Here is a 16,251-nt window from a genome sequence, read left to right on the forward strand (position 1 = left end):
TATGCACACTTTGATTCAATTGTCCCTTCAAAGTAGCTCTAATACCATGTTGAATTTTCCTTAAACCCTAGTTTGGTCTATGGCTAGACTAGCACATAAACACATTAGGTATGTTCAACCAAAAAACTTTTCACAAAGGGAATGTAACAAAAATGAATTAATGAAATACATAAGATAAATATATGGCCCAAAACTTATTATTTGTCCTTCAATAAAACAAACATAGGGCTTCGATACTAGGGATCATGGCTTTTTTATACCCTAATACAAGACTACAATATACAACAATATACACTAGGGCTTGAGGTCAATTCCCTTTGACCTTCAATCTACCTAACAAATCAATGACAAAACAAACAACTTACTTGTTGATGTAGCCCCTTCACAACTAACTCGTTTAGTCCTTGTTTGTCACTTGTTACCTGACTATCCTTTACCTCCAATGTTAAAGAGAAATAGTTCCTTTAACTTCTCTACATACATAGTTGCTCACAATGGTCTAGTCCTTCAGACCACTTGCATTCCCATCCTTCAAAACCAATAGCTACTCACAACAAATTTGGTGCTTCAAGTTCACTGCATAACTAGTCTCCAATATTAACTATTTGGTTTCCCTTAACCAAATAAACTTAAATACACTCAACAATCCAACTACTCTGACATATTAGGCCCCCCACATAATATCACAACCTTATCTTTCTGCGTGAGGTACTTCGATGCCATTGTTCTATGTTTGAGGTCAGTTTTAGCATCTTCTAGGGCTTAGGCCCTCCTCAAAATTTCTGCGCAAGGATGTTGTGGCCTTTTGGCCTTCTATAGTAGACAAAATTGAGGTTGTTAGGCCTCTTCCCATGGATTTGGCCCTTATCGCTTACACAAAACAAAACACACACTTTAGGCGAAATTTTGGTTGGCTAAGTTGGCCTAGAAACAAATTCTTCTAGGGTTCAAAATAGAGACAGATTTCAACCTCTTCACATGCACAGTGTTGAAGAATGTAACTAGTGTCGGTCTTCATAATTGTATTTGAGTCATGATGTAATGTATTTTATCAAAAGAAAGAAAAAGGAATTTTATTATTAAATAAATTGACTTATTAAAGCATGAGTTTCATGCTTGGGTCAATGATTTATAGGTCAAAACCTCTATTGTAGGCTTCTAGGGTTTATGTCAAGTATCCTTTTCCATGTCATAATGTAATAGACCCTTCTTGGGCATTAGTAATCAATAAACAAATCTATTTTGATGTAAATTAAGTATTTGAGGCCTCCTCCACCTAGTCAACCTCAAACTGGACAAGTCGACCTAACTGAGGGGAATAATCTCCTATATAAAGGTAGCAACTCGACCTCATTTGACACACTCACTCATCAAGTTCGATTTGCAATTTTTGGGACAAGAAAAAGGTGTGAAATTCAAGGGAAAAATAGGAAAGGGATAGCTAAGGAGAAGTAGGTCTCTATCAAGCACAAGAAGTCAAATTTCTCTCTCTCTCTCTCTCACGTGTGAAGTTGTTGAGCTGCTGGAGGGGCCGGAACTGCAGTTCTGAAGCTGGGCTGAAATTTTGGAGTTGTTGGGGGCCGAAATTGTGGGTTGTTGTTGGGTCGTAGTTGTTGGACAAGAAGAGACTGTTGAAGGTTGCTAAATCATATTGGAAGGTTGACTTGGTGGAGGAGGAAGGTATTTTTGTCTAGGGTCATGGTCTATCTCAACTTGAATTTTCTAGTGGAAGAGTTTGAATGGGTTTTTCCGTATAAAGGGGCTGAGTGCCTACATATGGTGCCATTGATCTTTGTGTTTTTTTTTATGATTGCTTGATGAAACAAAGATAAAAGAAGAATATAAGAAAGTTAATAAGAACACAAAGATATCACAAGTAATTACAACATAAGAAAACCTTTCCGTGTGTCTGATTTTCTAACATGGTATCAGATCTTAAGGTGAAGAAGGAAGAAAAAGGCAAGTTGAAGATCTATTGAAAAAAAGGGGATCAAATGAAGATTATTAAGGAAAAGGATTATATAGAGAGAGGCTTACTATGTATATGAACTATGTCAACTACAATGAAGGGAGAAAACAAGTTAGAAGGAACCTCCAACTATAGGGCATGGTAAAAGAGGATAGATCTTATCTTCGCTAAGCACAAAGTTTTGGATCTTGTTTAAGGAAAGGTCAAGAAGCCTACAAATGATGCTTGGAAAAGAGAAATTTAGAGAAACTGTGATATTGGCCATGAATCTAATAGTATATGGCGTAAAGGACAACCTAATTCCATACATATCCAACATAGACTCTACTCAAGAAATGTATGAAGCTCTTTCCAAGTTATTCATCATCGAGAACATTGGTTAAATAGCTAGCCTCAAGAATGAACTAAGGATGACAAGAAACGATAATGTGTCATCATATTTTGTAAGGATATCTAGAATAAGAGATGAACTCCAAGCAATATATGAGTTTGTACTAGAAAATGAACTTGTAATTGTTGCTCTTCTAGGTCTACCAAAATCTTGGAGTGCTTTTGCATCCGGAAAAAGCAGTTGGAAGGATACTCCAACATTCGAACAAATGTGGAATGCATGTAGTTAAGAAGAAGACCAAATATCTTTAGTAAACAACAATAAGGATGATGAAGAATACAACACCTATAATGCCTATTCTACTCATCACAAGAAGAAGGAAACATTCAAAAATTTCAAAGAACCAAGAAAGAAAGTTGACCTATTTGAGATTGAATGCTACAATTGTCACAACATGGGTCATTACAAAAGTCATTGTCCTGAAGGTCCAAGGAATAAGAAGAGAGAAAGGGAACACATCAATGTTGTTGATGAAGCTCCATCTAAGAGAAACATGACTGAAGAATCTGAAATCAAAGATCTATTTTCCATTTCCTGCTATCTTCAGTTTTGTAATTTTTTCTTTTATGTTTTGATTTCTAGAGTTTGTACGTCTAACATATCTTGTTAGAAAATTTTTGAATTATTTTGATAATTTTTAGGTGTCCCTCGGAAATATTGGATTAAGAGGGAACTTTCACCATTTTACCAAAAGATAAGTATCTTGTTCCTTGTTTCCTCTTTTATGTTTGGTTTCTGTCTCGTATCAGTATTTGTTTGTATTATATGTTAATAATCATTTCTTTGTATTTTCATTTTTAGGAAAGATTGTAGAATACACAAAGGTTATGGAGGAGACTTCAAAGGAAATACTTGAAGCATGAGAGAAGTTATGTTGCAAAGGAATCCCTTTAAGAATTGATGTCCTACAAGGTTTTCTAAAGAACAACTCAAGGTATGTCTTACATTACAAGTTTTGCTACAAGGTTCTCTTCATACAAATTGTATGATCACTCCTTTTAAAATTTGCTCTATATTACTGACATCTTTATGTCTAGGGTTTTGAATCACAAAGATTATTGTTTGGGTGATTAATCATTAGATTGAATATACCCTCATTACTTTTTCATTTGATCATTCTTGTGAAACCCTAACCCTTAGGGTTCATTGTAAAACCTTAGCCTCGTGATGCTAAGGGTATGTCAATATTGAATAATGAAACCCTAGTCTTCTTAGAGTTGTTGATAAAGTATAGAAAATATGATGAAATCTTATTCTTTTGAAGTTTAGGGTTTCGATAATGTTATGATAAAAACCCTTGTCCTTTAGGGTTTGTTGTTAATGTCTAGGTTATATATTGAAACCCTAGATCTATAGGGTTTGGTGAATTAGGGTTTATGAACAAAACCCTTTCCATAGTTATAGTAAGATCCTAGTAATGAAACCTTAGGTGTATATTCTTCTGCATGACTGAAACCCTAATCTAGTCAAAATCATTGGATATATAACTTTTTGTTCTATTGATGTTTGTGTCTTGGGTTTACCTAGTAGGTATGAATATTGATATGAGATGCTAGCACATGATAATGAAACCCTAGATATGTATACACATGTATGTTATTTTTTATAGTTAATGAAATCTAGGGTATATAAAAAAGCCCTAGTAGACATTGATATTCTAGGGCATGATGATATTGTTTTCAATTATTCGTACGATTTAGCTTTGATGATAATATCTAGAGTTTGCAACAAACCCTAGTAGAGTTTGACATGTAAATTCTAAAAGTATATTGTTGAAACCTTAGATGTATAGTAGGATTGTTATTTGATTAAATTGTTGATATCTAAGGCTTTGTGTCTCGAAGATGGAGCCTAGGGTTTATGACAAAACCCTAGTAAGAAGTTGAAGTCTAGAATATAAAAGATATGACCCTTGTTGATTATGAACCTAACTAGATTTAGGTATTTGATGCCTAAAGCTTGAATGATTTGATGCTTCCATTATAATGACATGATTTTGATATGGTTAACTTCATGCATCTATATATTTATTAAATTTTTGCAAGTGCATAATCTTCAAGATGTTGGAGATGTTCGTAATTAAAGATGATGATAAGCATGGTGAAGGAAGCTATAAGACTGATGATGATCAAGATGACCTAGATGACATAAGAAATAATGAAGTATATTCGATGTTGTTGATCTGCCTAAGTTGAGAGGGAGCCTGGATAGAAGAAAGGGTATATCTCCCCAGTTGACAAGGAGGGCATATTATGACAATCATAATGAATACCTTGAATTAAGAATGAAACCAAAGAAGGAAAGTACTACGAATGGATTTAAAAAAGACTTAAAGAGTACTGAAACTATCTGGTATTGTTAAAGAAATGAAAGAAGAAAGCTTCTGACAAGTTGTATTTAGATAACTTGATGATGATATAAGTAGCATCAATATGATTGAAGACCCCGAAGGTTTGTGGTTACTTGTATATATATTGGAAAATTGATTACTGATTGGGGTTGTGATTGTGCAGGATCTCTCCATAAAAGGTTGAACGTTTGAAGCATGCGTGGATTGATGAATATATCTGATTTAGTTGATTAGGAGAGATGAAGCATCTTATGGCAAGATGTTTGGGAGGACAATTGGCCGACCTATGTGTTGATGCCTAGATCCCGAAGTAGGGAGGGTGGCGTTGGCCATGTAGCTCTGATCTTGGATACACACCTAGATCTTTGGGTTGATGGTAGAGCTTAAAAGCCCAATGGTACCTATAGTGGCTAAAGCTTGAGTCCATCTTAGACCCACCCGATTAGAGTACCCTGGTCAAGTATCTAATATTTAGCATTGTGTGTCCTATGACTCTTCATAGAGCATATCATTTTGAGATCTTCCATGTACCTTTGTATATATGTAATTATGAATACCTCCCTAGTTAAGAGGGAGTGTTAAAGAATGTAATTAGTGTCGGTCTTCACAATTGTATTTGAGTCATGATGTAATGTATTTGTCAAAAGAAAGAATTAAAGAAATTGACTTATTAAACCACAAATTTCATGCTTGGGTCAATGGTTTATAAGTTAAAGCCTCCATTGTAGGCTTCTAGGGTTTATGTCAAGTTTCCTTGTCCATGTCATAATGTAATAGACCCTTCTTGGGCATTGTCAATTAAGAAACAAATTTATTTTGATGTAAATTAAGTCTTTGAGGCCTCCTCCACCTAGTCGGCCTCAAACTAGACAAGTTGACCTAACTGAGGGGCATGATCTCCTCTATAAAGGCATCAACTCTACCTCATTTGACACACTCACTCATCAAGTTTGATCTGCAATATCTAGGACAAGAAAAAGGTGCAAAATTCAAAGGAAAAACATGAAAGGACTAGTGAAGGAGGAGGTCTCTATCAAGCACAAGAAGTCGGAATTGTCTCTCTCTCTCACGTGTGAAGCTACTAAGTTGTTGGAGAGGCCAAAATTGCAGTTTTGAATATGGGCCGAAATTCTAGAGTTGCTGGGGGCCGAAATTCTGGAGTTGTTGGGTTGTAGTTGTTGGACAAGAAGAGACTATTGAAGGTTGTTGAATCATATTGGAAGGCTAACTTGGTGGAGGAGGAAGGTCTTTTGGTCTAGGGTCTTGGTCTATCTCAACTTGAATTTGCTAGTGGAAGAGTTTCACTGGGTTTTCCCCTATAGAGGGGTTTTAGCCTTGGTTGAGTGTCTACATCTGGTGTTTTTGATCTTCGTGTTTTGTTTTGGTGATTGGTTGATGAAACAAAGATAAAATAAGAACATAAGAAAGTTAATAAGAACACAAAGATATCACAAGTAATTATCTATATAAGAAAATATTTCTGCCTTTCTGATTTTCTAACACATAACAAACTTCCTTTTGTCCCTTTCATAGCTCAACTTCTCCTTCATTTAACGTCTCCTTTCTTAGGCTTATGTTGATCACAAGAATGAATTGCTATGTTTTGTTGAATGAACTCTCCTCGGTATCACATATTTATAGCTCTCCAAAATTGTCTTAGGAGTCCCCCTTTGTCCATCGAAGGTGCTCTCCACAACAAATAGAATAAACAAGTAATATCTTTGGGTCTCAAGCCAACAACTTTGGGTCCAAAACCCACTAGCTTGCGTACTTTTCCCACAAGGTGGGTCAAATCCTCACAAATCAAGTACCCTAAACATGTGGGAGTATCTCCCAAGCTATACTTTTCAACAACTTTACTTTTGCATTTATACTTTAGTATTAGCATAACATTGTATTGTTTACGCTTAGATCTCGTTAGCACTACATTGTGATGTTTATAAAAATATCTCATTAACATTTCATTGTATGAGCTGCAATTACATTACAATTATTGCAATTCTTGTCATCAAATCATATTAACCACTTATTGCAAAGATCAAAACTAAACACCAACATTATTACATCATGGCCCCTTTATCTTACCCATATGGAAAAGTCCACCACTTAAAAAGAAAAAATCACAAATCATAAACCATGGAATCAAAATTTACATACCCAAAATACTGTCAATTATAATTATAATGAAAAACTAGAAACCAACATTGTCACCCTTGTGCCTTTATCATAGCCACATGGAAAAGACCATCAGGTGAAAGAAGGAAACATCACATACCATGAACATGAACTCAAATCATTACAATGCAACCAAGATACTACAACATCAAAACGCCAGGAATCTAGGTGGTGTGGACAAACGGGCTAGTCAAAGGAAGAATAAACTGAAGAATGGTGAGAATCTGAAAATTGCAAATTCCTTAGATTACAGGATGCCCTGATCTTGAGTAAGTAGATAGTTGCTAAATAATTTTGAGATGATTGCAACACTTTAACGATGAATATAGGTTGACTATTTGTCGAGGAAAATGGTGTTGAACTCTATATTCTTTTGAGCACTGTCAAGGCCAATTTTGTTTTAATGCATTAATAGTTAGAACCAGCATGGCATTTTCCATTAGTTTAGGCTGTGTTCGAATGTGAGAACCTAAAAAAATAGATAAAAGAAAATTTGTCTCAGGAAGAAATAAATTGTCAATCTTATTTTATATAACAAAATTAGAATTTGCAAATGCTTTTACCTTTCCAATTAGTATACAGCCTCAGACAGTTTATCAGTCAAAAAGAGCAGATAAGATATAAATCTTTGGAGAATCGGTCCAAGAGGGGAAAAACAAAATGCTTAAGAGCTTAGCAGGTGAGATCAGATAATATCATAGGAAGATCTTTCAAAATTTGTAGTGTTGTTTGTAAACCATAACCATAAAAAGGGTCCTGATTATAAAAATGATGTCCATTGCAAAACCCAACCATCAGTTTTATGCCAGATGAAGCCAAGATTCATAAAGATACTCTGATTGAGAGCCTTGCTATTTTTCTTGTACTTTAAAGTTTACATGTCTCACTCTAACGGCAATCTAGCTTTGAAGAGGATGTATGCTTCCCACTTTCTCTGGGCTGAAAACATGATCAAATGAGAGATGAGAAAAATGTAATGTGTTATGTTTTATATTTTGGAATAAAGGCTGAAATGCATAATTATGCAGAGTGAAAGTGTAGGTCAGCCCGTTGATAACCAACTGATAATGACCCTGTTTATGTAAATGTGAAGTTCCCCTCTCCATGGCATGATGCAAAAGAAGTTTAAGGCCATGGTCCATCAAAATTGTTTGATGGAATGGGTTTCTGAAAGATAAATGATTCACCAGCCCCCTGTAGAATGGTCCTCTTAGCAGCAGCATAAAAAACAAAAAGCCCAAATGTAATGTGTGTCTGACATTACTCACTGAAAAGATTTGTTTGTAGAATGGAATTAAACTTCCAAGATAACTAACCTTTGAATGGCAGCATGATGAGAAGAGGGAGGCGAGTTCTCAAAAATATCATCGTTTCAGGGAATCCAGATGCTTAAGCAAATGAGAGTAAGATGACTTAGCAAGAATAGAGTAATATATTAAAAATTTATGGCTTAGCAGTAAGAGTAGTAGAGACTCTACTGGGGCGTCTATTCCTTGAGTTGTATTTGAAACCGAGAAATACGCCCGTTTGTGTCAATTACTCAGTTATCAGATTATCTTAATAGTTGGCAAAATATATTTTAAAAAAACATAAAATAAGTTTTATCCAATTATCTATAAGTTTTGATCCAATTATCTGTACACGGATCATGAAACAATTTCATATAATCCATCTGAATATAACAATGAGACCTTCCTATATGAGAAGCCTGGTTTCATCTAAGTTCCCATACATACGAGAAGCCTTGTTTCATATGATTTTCTAAATTTCCTTCCCTACCCCCTTTGAGAAAGGCATTCAAAATAAAATGTGATTTAGTTTCTTCCTCCAAACAAAAAAGATAACATCTACAGGTTGCTAGGACCGTTTCTAAAGATTATCTCACGTGAGAGCTTCCCTGTGAATTAAAAGGCAAATCCACAGGATGGAGTAACAAAATTTGGGAACATATCCCAAAAAGAATTTGGAGAACAAATCAGCTGATTAAACAACAAGATTCGAAACAGAAAATGACACATGATTCCTTTTAGGTATATCCTCATTCATTTTTTTTAGAGTGATGTTTTTAACGCCTTTCCCTCAGAATTTAAGTTATTAAATGTAAAATTTACAAATAATTTATAAATAATAATTTATAAAAATCTCTATTTTCGTAGTCTTAAATATGGCAACTCACTATAATTTCAGCCAGATACAATATTTGGTCGCAAAAGATTCACTTAAATTAACCTAAATTTTGGAAAAATGATGGAAGTACGTCTTAAATAAATTTGTGAAAATCAATATACCATTTTAGATCAAAAAGACTATTTTTAGTGTATACTAGAAAGACTCTCCTTCCATGCCTTAATGTGTCAGACTTATATAATCTATATTTTATTTTCTGAGGGAATAGCACTATATGGGCTATATGAGTCAGATGATACTCCAAATGAATATACTTTCATGCTTGTTTATATTTCTTATATAAATACATCATGCTTTTTAATCCTGGAAAAAAAAGACTCTACAAATAAATACATCATGCTTTTTCGCCCTGAAAAAAAAAGACCCTACAAATCTCATCCCAACATAATGCACACACAATGTTTTAGTGCAATTTTGAAATGTCGTTTGGACCTTAAACACTTTAAATAACAAAATTAAAAGTAATATTTGTCTGGAATAAATGCACAAAAGCCATGGTTTTATACATTAAGCCCATTTGGCGAGCGATTGTGGCTTGTTGCTTAGCCAAAGGACCGCGTAAAACGCAGAAAAGGACACGCCGTTGCCGGGGATCGAACCCGGGTCACCCGCGTGACAGGCGGGAATACTCACCACTATACTACAACGACAGCAGATAGTAAAGGAATTCTCGCTTAACTTTGTGAAATATAAGTTGTAGTGAAGAAAAACGACTTGTTGGCTATCAGTACCGCTTTCTTTGTCATTGAGTTTCAATAAGAAATTATTATCACGAGCAGTGGGCATTATTTTCAAAAGCAACCTACATGAACCTTGCACCAACAAACCCCAAAACCGAAACAGGAAAAACAAAACGAAAGCATTGTTGGTGCACCAGCCGGGAATCGAACCCGGGTCTGTACCGTGGCAGGGTACTATTCTACCACTAGACCACTGGTGCCAATATATGACAAATCCTCTAAATTACGTTCTATTATAGACTATTTCTTCGGTTCTATGGTTTCACATTAGAAAGTGAAACATATCCACTTCCCGCCCAACGGGTAGAGCTGACTTCGAAAGAATAAGAAATTTCCGGAAGGAAAAACGTAATACAGAAAATACAAAGAATATATATACATGAATGCTCATAAAGAAAGTACGTGTAAAAATATGAAGAAAGAAGTCTGTTACGTGGAAATCAAGTGATTTCACGGGGAGCTCAGATGTGATTTCACGGGGAGCTGAGGGCGTACGATACAAAATAAATGCAATACAATACAATAACACATGCAACTCTGTCTCATCATTTCCTCCCCTTGTTATTGGAATTTGGAATTTGGAATTTGTTCAGAAACTTTATTATATATGTGGAAAGTGTTGCTGTAAATGCTCACTGGCGCATCTACTTAATTTGAATTGTCCCGGAATCTTTTTATTTTAAAGCAATTTTTACTAGTATTAGTCTTGACGATGAAAATACCTGCTTTTTTCTAAATATGATGTGTAGATATTTAAATATTTGTTTGTATAAATGGGACTAAACTTTATCATCAATTGGAAATTTAGAAAAGCTTTTACGGATTTTTTTTTATTAAGTTTTAATTTTCAATAATTATCATGATCTTGTGCAATGTTATGGAACAAAGTTGTTGAAGGTCTTCTATGCTTTACTATTAAAAGCAATATATGTTAAAAGTTGGAAAGGTATGTATATAAAAATGACATTTTATGTATCGCAGAAGGAGCACAAATAATATTGCATTTCAATGAATTGAGCATGTTCTTTTTTTATGAATGAGACATATGGAACTAAAGAGTTGGAACAAATCTTTGTTTGAAGTAGATTAGGAGACAAATAATTGCATGGTGTAGGGAGCTTTCCCTACAAGTTTTCATGATCTTTTTGAAACATTGTTGACCAAATATAATATTGTAATAGAAGCTCTAAATAGACAAAAGTAAAGAGATCCATTTAAAGAAGTATCCCCTCAAAGTGATGGTTTGAAGATGATTTTTGGATGAAAGTCCAATATGAAAGGCTTGCAATGTGGTGTAGTCGAAATAGTCTAATGCATCTCAATGGTGTAGGCAATTTGAAAATCTAACAATGAAGTGTGTTCCTAAAAAATATTAGGTAGAAGAATATTATTGCAATTGATTTTGCTTACCATATCTAATAAAAAATTTCAATACTATTATAGATAGTTCTAAGAAGAGGCAATTGTAACACCCCAACCATTAACCCCCCATTGATATTATAATTTATTATGTTAATATTTGTGATGTGAAATGGGTTAAATACATGGAACAACTACAATTAACCAAGATAAATGTAAAATACTAAACATATGATGAAAAGGTGGAGCATTGCATTGATATGAATCATGAGCCATGAGTGGGAAGCCAGAAGGGGGATATGATAATGAACTTAGACCATTAAAATAATCCCCATCAATAAATTAATTGGCTCAGCCAAATATTTAGAAAATCCAAGATTACTAAAGTCCCAAGAAAATAGTTAATAGGAAGGATTTGGTACTTGAACTACCAACTTCCAAGATTATGGAAGTAGTTAGGATTTGTACCCAACTGTTACACCAAGGTATCAACAAGGTACATATGTAGAAGCTTATGATATTGCCCACGGATTTGTATTTCACCCACAAGTTTGAAAAAGAGATCCATGAAATCCTGGGAAAGAAGATAGATAATGCGATGATTCTCACCTCCAGAAAGCAAGGGATGTTCACCAATGGGTCTAGGGACCAAATTTGAATGAGAAATTGTGTCAAAAATGTTGTTGGTTGATGGGAAAACCATGAGGATTTTATAGGTAGATTTTTAAACAAACAAAATCAAGCATAGGTGTCCCAAACCTTAGTTGTAATATAGAGCTATGTTTTTTGGTGCTTTCCAGGAAAGGAACTGAGCATTGAGAAAGGGAAGGTAGCTGAGAGATTGGTTAGTAGTGAAGGGGACCCCCCTATGCTAGACAACTGAGAAACCACACATGGCCATGTGTAGGCTCTTAACTCTTTGGCATTTAAAGGGAACTTGTTAAGTTTTATGTGGATGAAGGAGAGTGGTTTGAGAGAGAGTTACTTTCTAGGTGCTTTCCAAGCAGGGCACTAAGCACTAAGAAAGGGGAGGTCACGAAGAAACTAGTGGGCAGTGAAGGGGATATCATTTTTTGCTTTGCAAGACAACTAAGAAACCACCCATAAGATATGTGTACGGTATGGGATTAGTGGGATTATAAGGAACTTGCTAAACTTATATTGATAACGGAGAGTGGCCTTCATGACTCCACCTCGTAATTCCTAAGAAAGAGATAATTCGCTCATGGCTTCATGGTCTAGGTTGGGGGTGGCTAACTGCAAAGGATAGAACAAACAATTGAGCCTTTGGGTGGGAAGTGGCTCATCATTCATCAGTTGCAAGCTAGCGTATTTTAAGGATTCAAATATTATGCCTATGTCTAGTATTATGGGTGACTATTATAGTTTTAAAAGTCATACATATAGAATATATGTGAATATTCAATAAAAAAACATGTAATTTACTATTAAAATTGGTAAAATTGTGTGAATATCAACCATTTAATCATGTGTGTGTGTGTGTGTGAAAAATAGGTGAATTTTTAACCAAATTGACGAATATTTTTTTTTCAAAAATGTCCAAATAATAGCTAATTGGTGAAATTCCACCCCTAAAATTTTCCCTATTGCAAGCAATGATGTATCCTGATCATATAAGTGCCCTTGTGGACTTCAAATATGTAATGTAAATTATGTTAAATGAAACATAAATGATATTTATGGCCATGTATATTATGTGTCTTCCTACTAAATTTGCATGTGAACTTGTAATGTGTATTTGATGGATGTTGTCTTAATGCAATGAGTTATTAGTCATAGATCTCATATAAATTGTTAGTGGTTTGTCTAGGCTTTATTTATGGTTGTAACAAACCTCTTGGCAAGAAAACCCAGGGCTGAGAAATCACGGGATTTCAACCCTCACCCTTTTTAAAAAATCATAATGGCTAATTGGCTATGAGGGACTCTTAATGAGTCACAACCACGGGAGTTGGGTCTACTCCAGATAGAAAAAGGAATACTTGAATTTGTGGCTTACAATTTAGGTGTCTAGTTGATGATGTCAACCTAAATGCAAGGGTAACTACCTATGTTTTAAAGTGAAAACTTAGATGAAGGAGTCTTTACAAAATATATAATCTATGGTGTTAAGAAAGACCACTAATGAACTTGTAAACTAAATTGGGGTCTTTAGAGCATTTTAAATTGAGGTATTGTGAATATCTCTTTTGGGATATTTGTAATAGTGAATTAGTTGAAATATACTTATGAATTAGGTTAGGAAGACTTGGAGGTCTTCCTTATGTGGTGATCTTAGAAGGATATGGTATATTCATTGGTTCAGATAGCCATGGAGTATAGCCCATGACCAAGCTGGGAAGTCTAAATGCCTCAAGTTGTCATAAAGTTGAAGAGCCCTTGGGATGTCATGGATCTATAAATTATCATTTTAGAGATGGTTATACCCAGGTTGTAGCCTTGTAGGTTAGTTTATCTTGTATTCTCTTTTACCCAGATAGAATCTTAAGTTTTACTAGGTTCAAATGTATTAAGGTCTCACAAGAATATTGGGAGAAGTTAATTAACATAATGGATTGTGTTGATTACATAGCCTAACTATCAAAATGATTGTTAATTCTCATCCCCATATGTTAAATTCTTTAGTTTTATTCCTAATCGGGTTGTATGGTCAAGTATGGAGAAATAAACTCATATATAAATGCAAGATGAAATTGAAGCCTAAAATAGATAATTAGGACTAAAATTACATCAATTATCTAGTTAAAAAAGTTAATATGATATGATGTTTCCCATTAAAAGATTTCAATAATTATGTCAAATTTAAATGTAAATGCATGTTAAGACATTCTCTCATTTAGTAAAAATTTGTCTTCATTCTCTATATTTTCGAGGATGAATAGTATTCACTATATAAAAGAAACAAATTCATCCAAATGTAATTTTAATATTTTTACTTCCTAAAAAATGATATGAAATTCCTACTTCATATTTTCTCTTTTTTAGCAATACTATAATAAATATATTTTGGTCGATAAGACTATGTCTTCTTCGCTATGTTGAGGATGGGTAAGTGTTAAATCTCTACATACCATTCTCGTAATGGATAATCGACTAAGTATTGGTTGTGCAAATTAAATGATGATGTAAATTTGTGGGAGGTTTCTCCACATCCACATCATTGGGAATAAACTAAGTTCTAGAGTTTGCTTCAGAGACTGGTAAAATTAACAACGTATTGTAAAATTTCATTTAAATAATATTTTGTTTTGGTGGTACAAAGATTTGGATTTGGACATAATTAGTGCACATATATAAATTAAATGGTTATTAAATATGGATAGACATCAAAACATTTATCCCATGATACATGTCACATTATTAAAATTAAAAAAATCATAATAAACTAAATTATAAGTTTCTCTTAAATCATTATTGTTATTAATTATTATAAAAAGAATTAATATATGAGTTAAACATATATACATTTTAAAAAAGCATGCAACAAGATTCTTAATGATGGATATTCTTAACCTATAAATAGACTTTGTTACAATACCATGAGTTAATACCATGGATTATCAATACCACATGCCTAAAAAACCATAACTCATTTCATAGTCAAAATATTTTATATATATATATATATATATATATAACTAAATTGATTTTATAACATTTTTAAAATTAAATTAAAAAGTAAAAAGGGCATAACTACCTTTAAGATAAATCTCAACCCTCTATCCTCACTATTCCATAGAGGTTAAATCACTCAAATTGGTGTAATTAGTAGATAATAAAATTTATGATGGATGGCCTGACAATGTTCCTTCTAAAAGGGTGAGAATTTCTTAGGTAAAATACATGCAATAAATATAAATGATTTAAGTTATAACCACATGGTAACAAACGTAAACGTCGACACTAAATAAATGGCATGGCATGGCTAGGTGGAATTGGTCCTAGCAAGGTAGCACCCTTGGAGTGATATGTGGACTCTAGTTGCCATATCATCTACCACATGTCAAATGTATAAACATGTTGATGTGGCGCTAGTACAGGGACATAATATGGTGTTATAAACTCACAATGAGACAAATTCTAGATCATCTAAAATGTCTTGGTGGGGAGAAGATGATGGGGGCTTTAGAAGTGGAATTTGAAGTAAGAGAAAGAAAAAAGTTATAACCTCAGCCTCCTTAAGATGGCTTAGGAGGTTGAGTGTGTTACAAAAATCCCTTAAATTTTTAAAATAAATCCAAAAATACATATATAATAAATTGTAAGTTGGCTTTAGTTTCTTATTCTCTTTATTTCCTTCATAATTCAAAACATACATACATACATATGTATGTATATATGTTGGGGCATGGGTTTAAGTTTTAAGGTGTTGGAAATACTGAGAAGGGGGTGAATCAATATTTATTTTCAATTGTTATTTTTTACTAGTTAGATCACTTATAATTAGAACAAAAAATGAACAATAAGAATAAATACTTTTATTAATCTCAATAAATGAAGTACAATATTTGTGTAGGGCTCCAACCCTAGATGAAGACACCAATATTCAATCTCCCAAGCTCCAAGCTATATTATGCCAAGCACCGACTTGGACTTCCCAAGGCTCCAACCTTATCAGTTTGAGGCACCAACCTTTAGGGATCCAACTCTATCTCTGGTACAAGCTCCAACCTGGTCTCTTGAGGACTCATATCGTTTAGGGCTCCAACCCTATCTTCCAAGGTACCAACCTTGTCTCTATGAAGCTCCAACCTCTAGGGCTCAAACCCTAAGATTCAATTCGTCAGGATAATTTTTATGATTGTTCACGACTCCCAATATCTTCTTCAACGAGCCTTGTCTATCTTCAGCGATGCCTCCTCCAAATCACTTCATCAATAACAACCTTGTGTTGGACATTGGATAAACCAACGTTCCCCGTGTGTTTTGTGACATGGACTAACCGCCTCTCGTGGATCATTATCTTTGGCAATTCAATCATTTACTAACGCTTGCAGGTTTTGGTCTAACGACAATCGTGATTCCCAACAAGTGGTATCAGAGTGTAGGTCACGAGTTC

General features: G+C 34.2%; 2 non-coding genes across 2 annotated transcripts; both read right to left on the reverse strand.

Moving 5' to 3' along the window:
• Positions 1-9,650: 9,650 nt before the first annotated feature.
• On the reverse strand, positions 9,651-9,722 carry TRNAD-GUC (transfer RNA aspartic acid (anticodon GUC)). Its single transcript has one exon. It is a non-coding gene; the product is annotated as a tRNA-Asp (tRNA).
• A 219-nt stretch (positions 9,723-9,941) lies between these two features.
• TRNAG-GCC (transfer RNA glycine (anticodon GCC)) lies at positions 9,942-10,012 on the reverse strand. Its single transcript has one exon. It is a non-coding gene; the product is annotated as a tRNA-Gly (tRNA).
• Between the last annotated feature and the right edge of the window lie 6,239 nt (positions 10,013-16,251).

Source organism: Pinus tabuliformis, chromosome 6 (genome assembly GCF_031772625.1).
Source record: "Pinus tabuliformis cultivar Carrire ecotype Pingquan chromosome 6, CPIR1, whole genome shotgun sequence".
In the NCBI taxonomy this organism is placed as follows: domain Eukaryota; kingdom Viridiplantae; phylum Streptophyta; class Pinopsida; order Pinales; family Pinaceae; genus Pinus; species Pinus tabuliformis.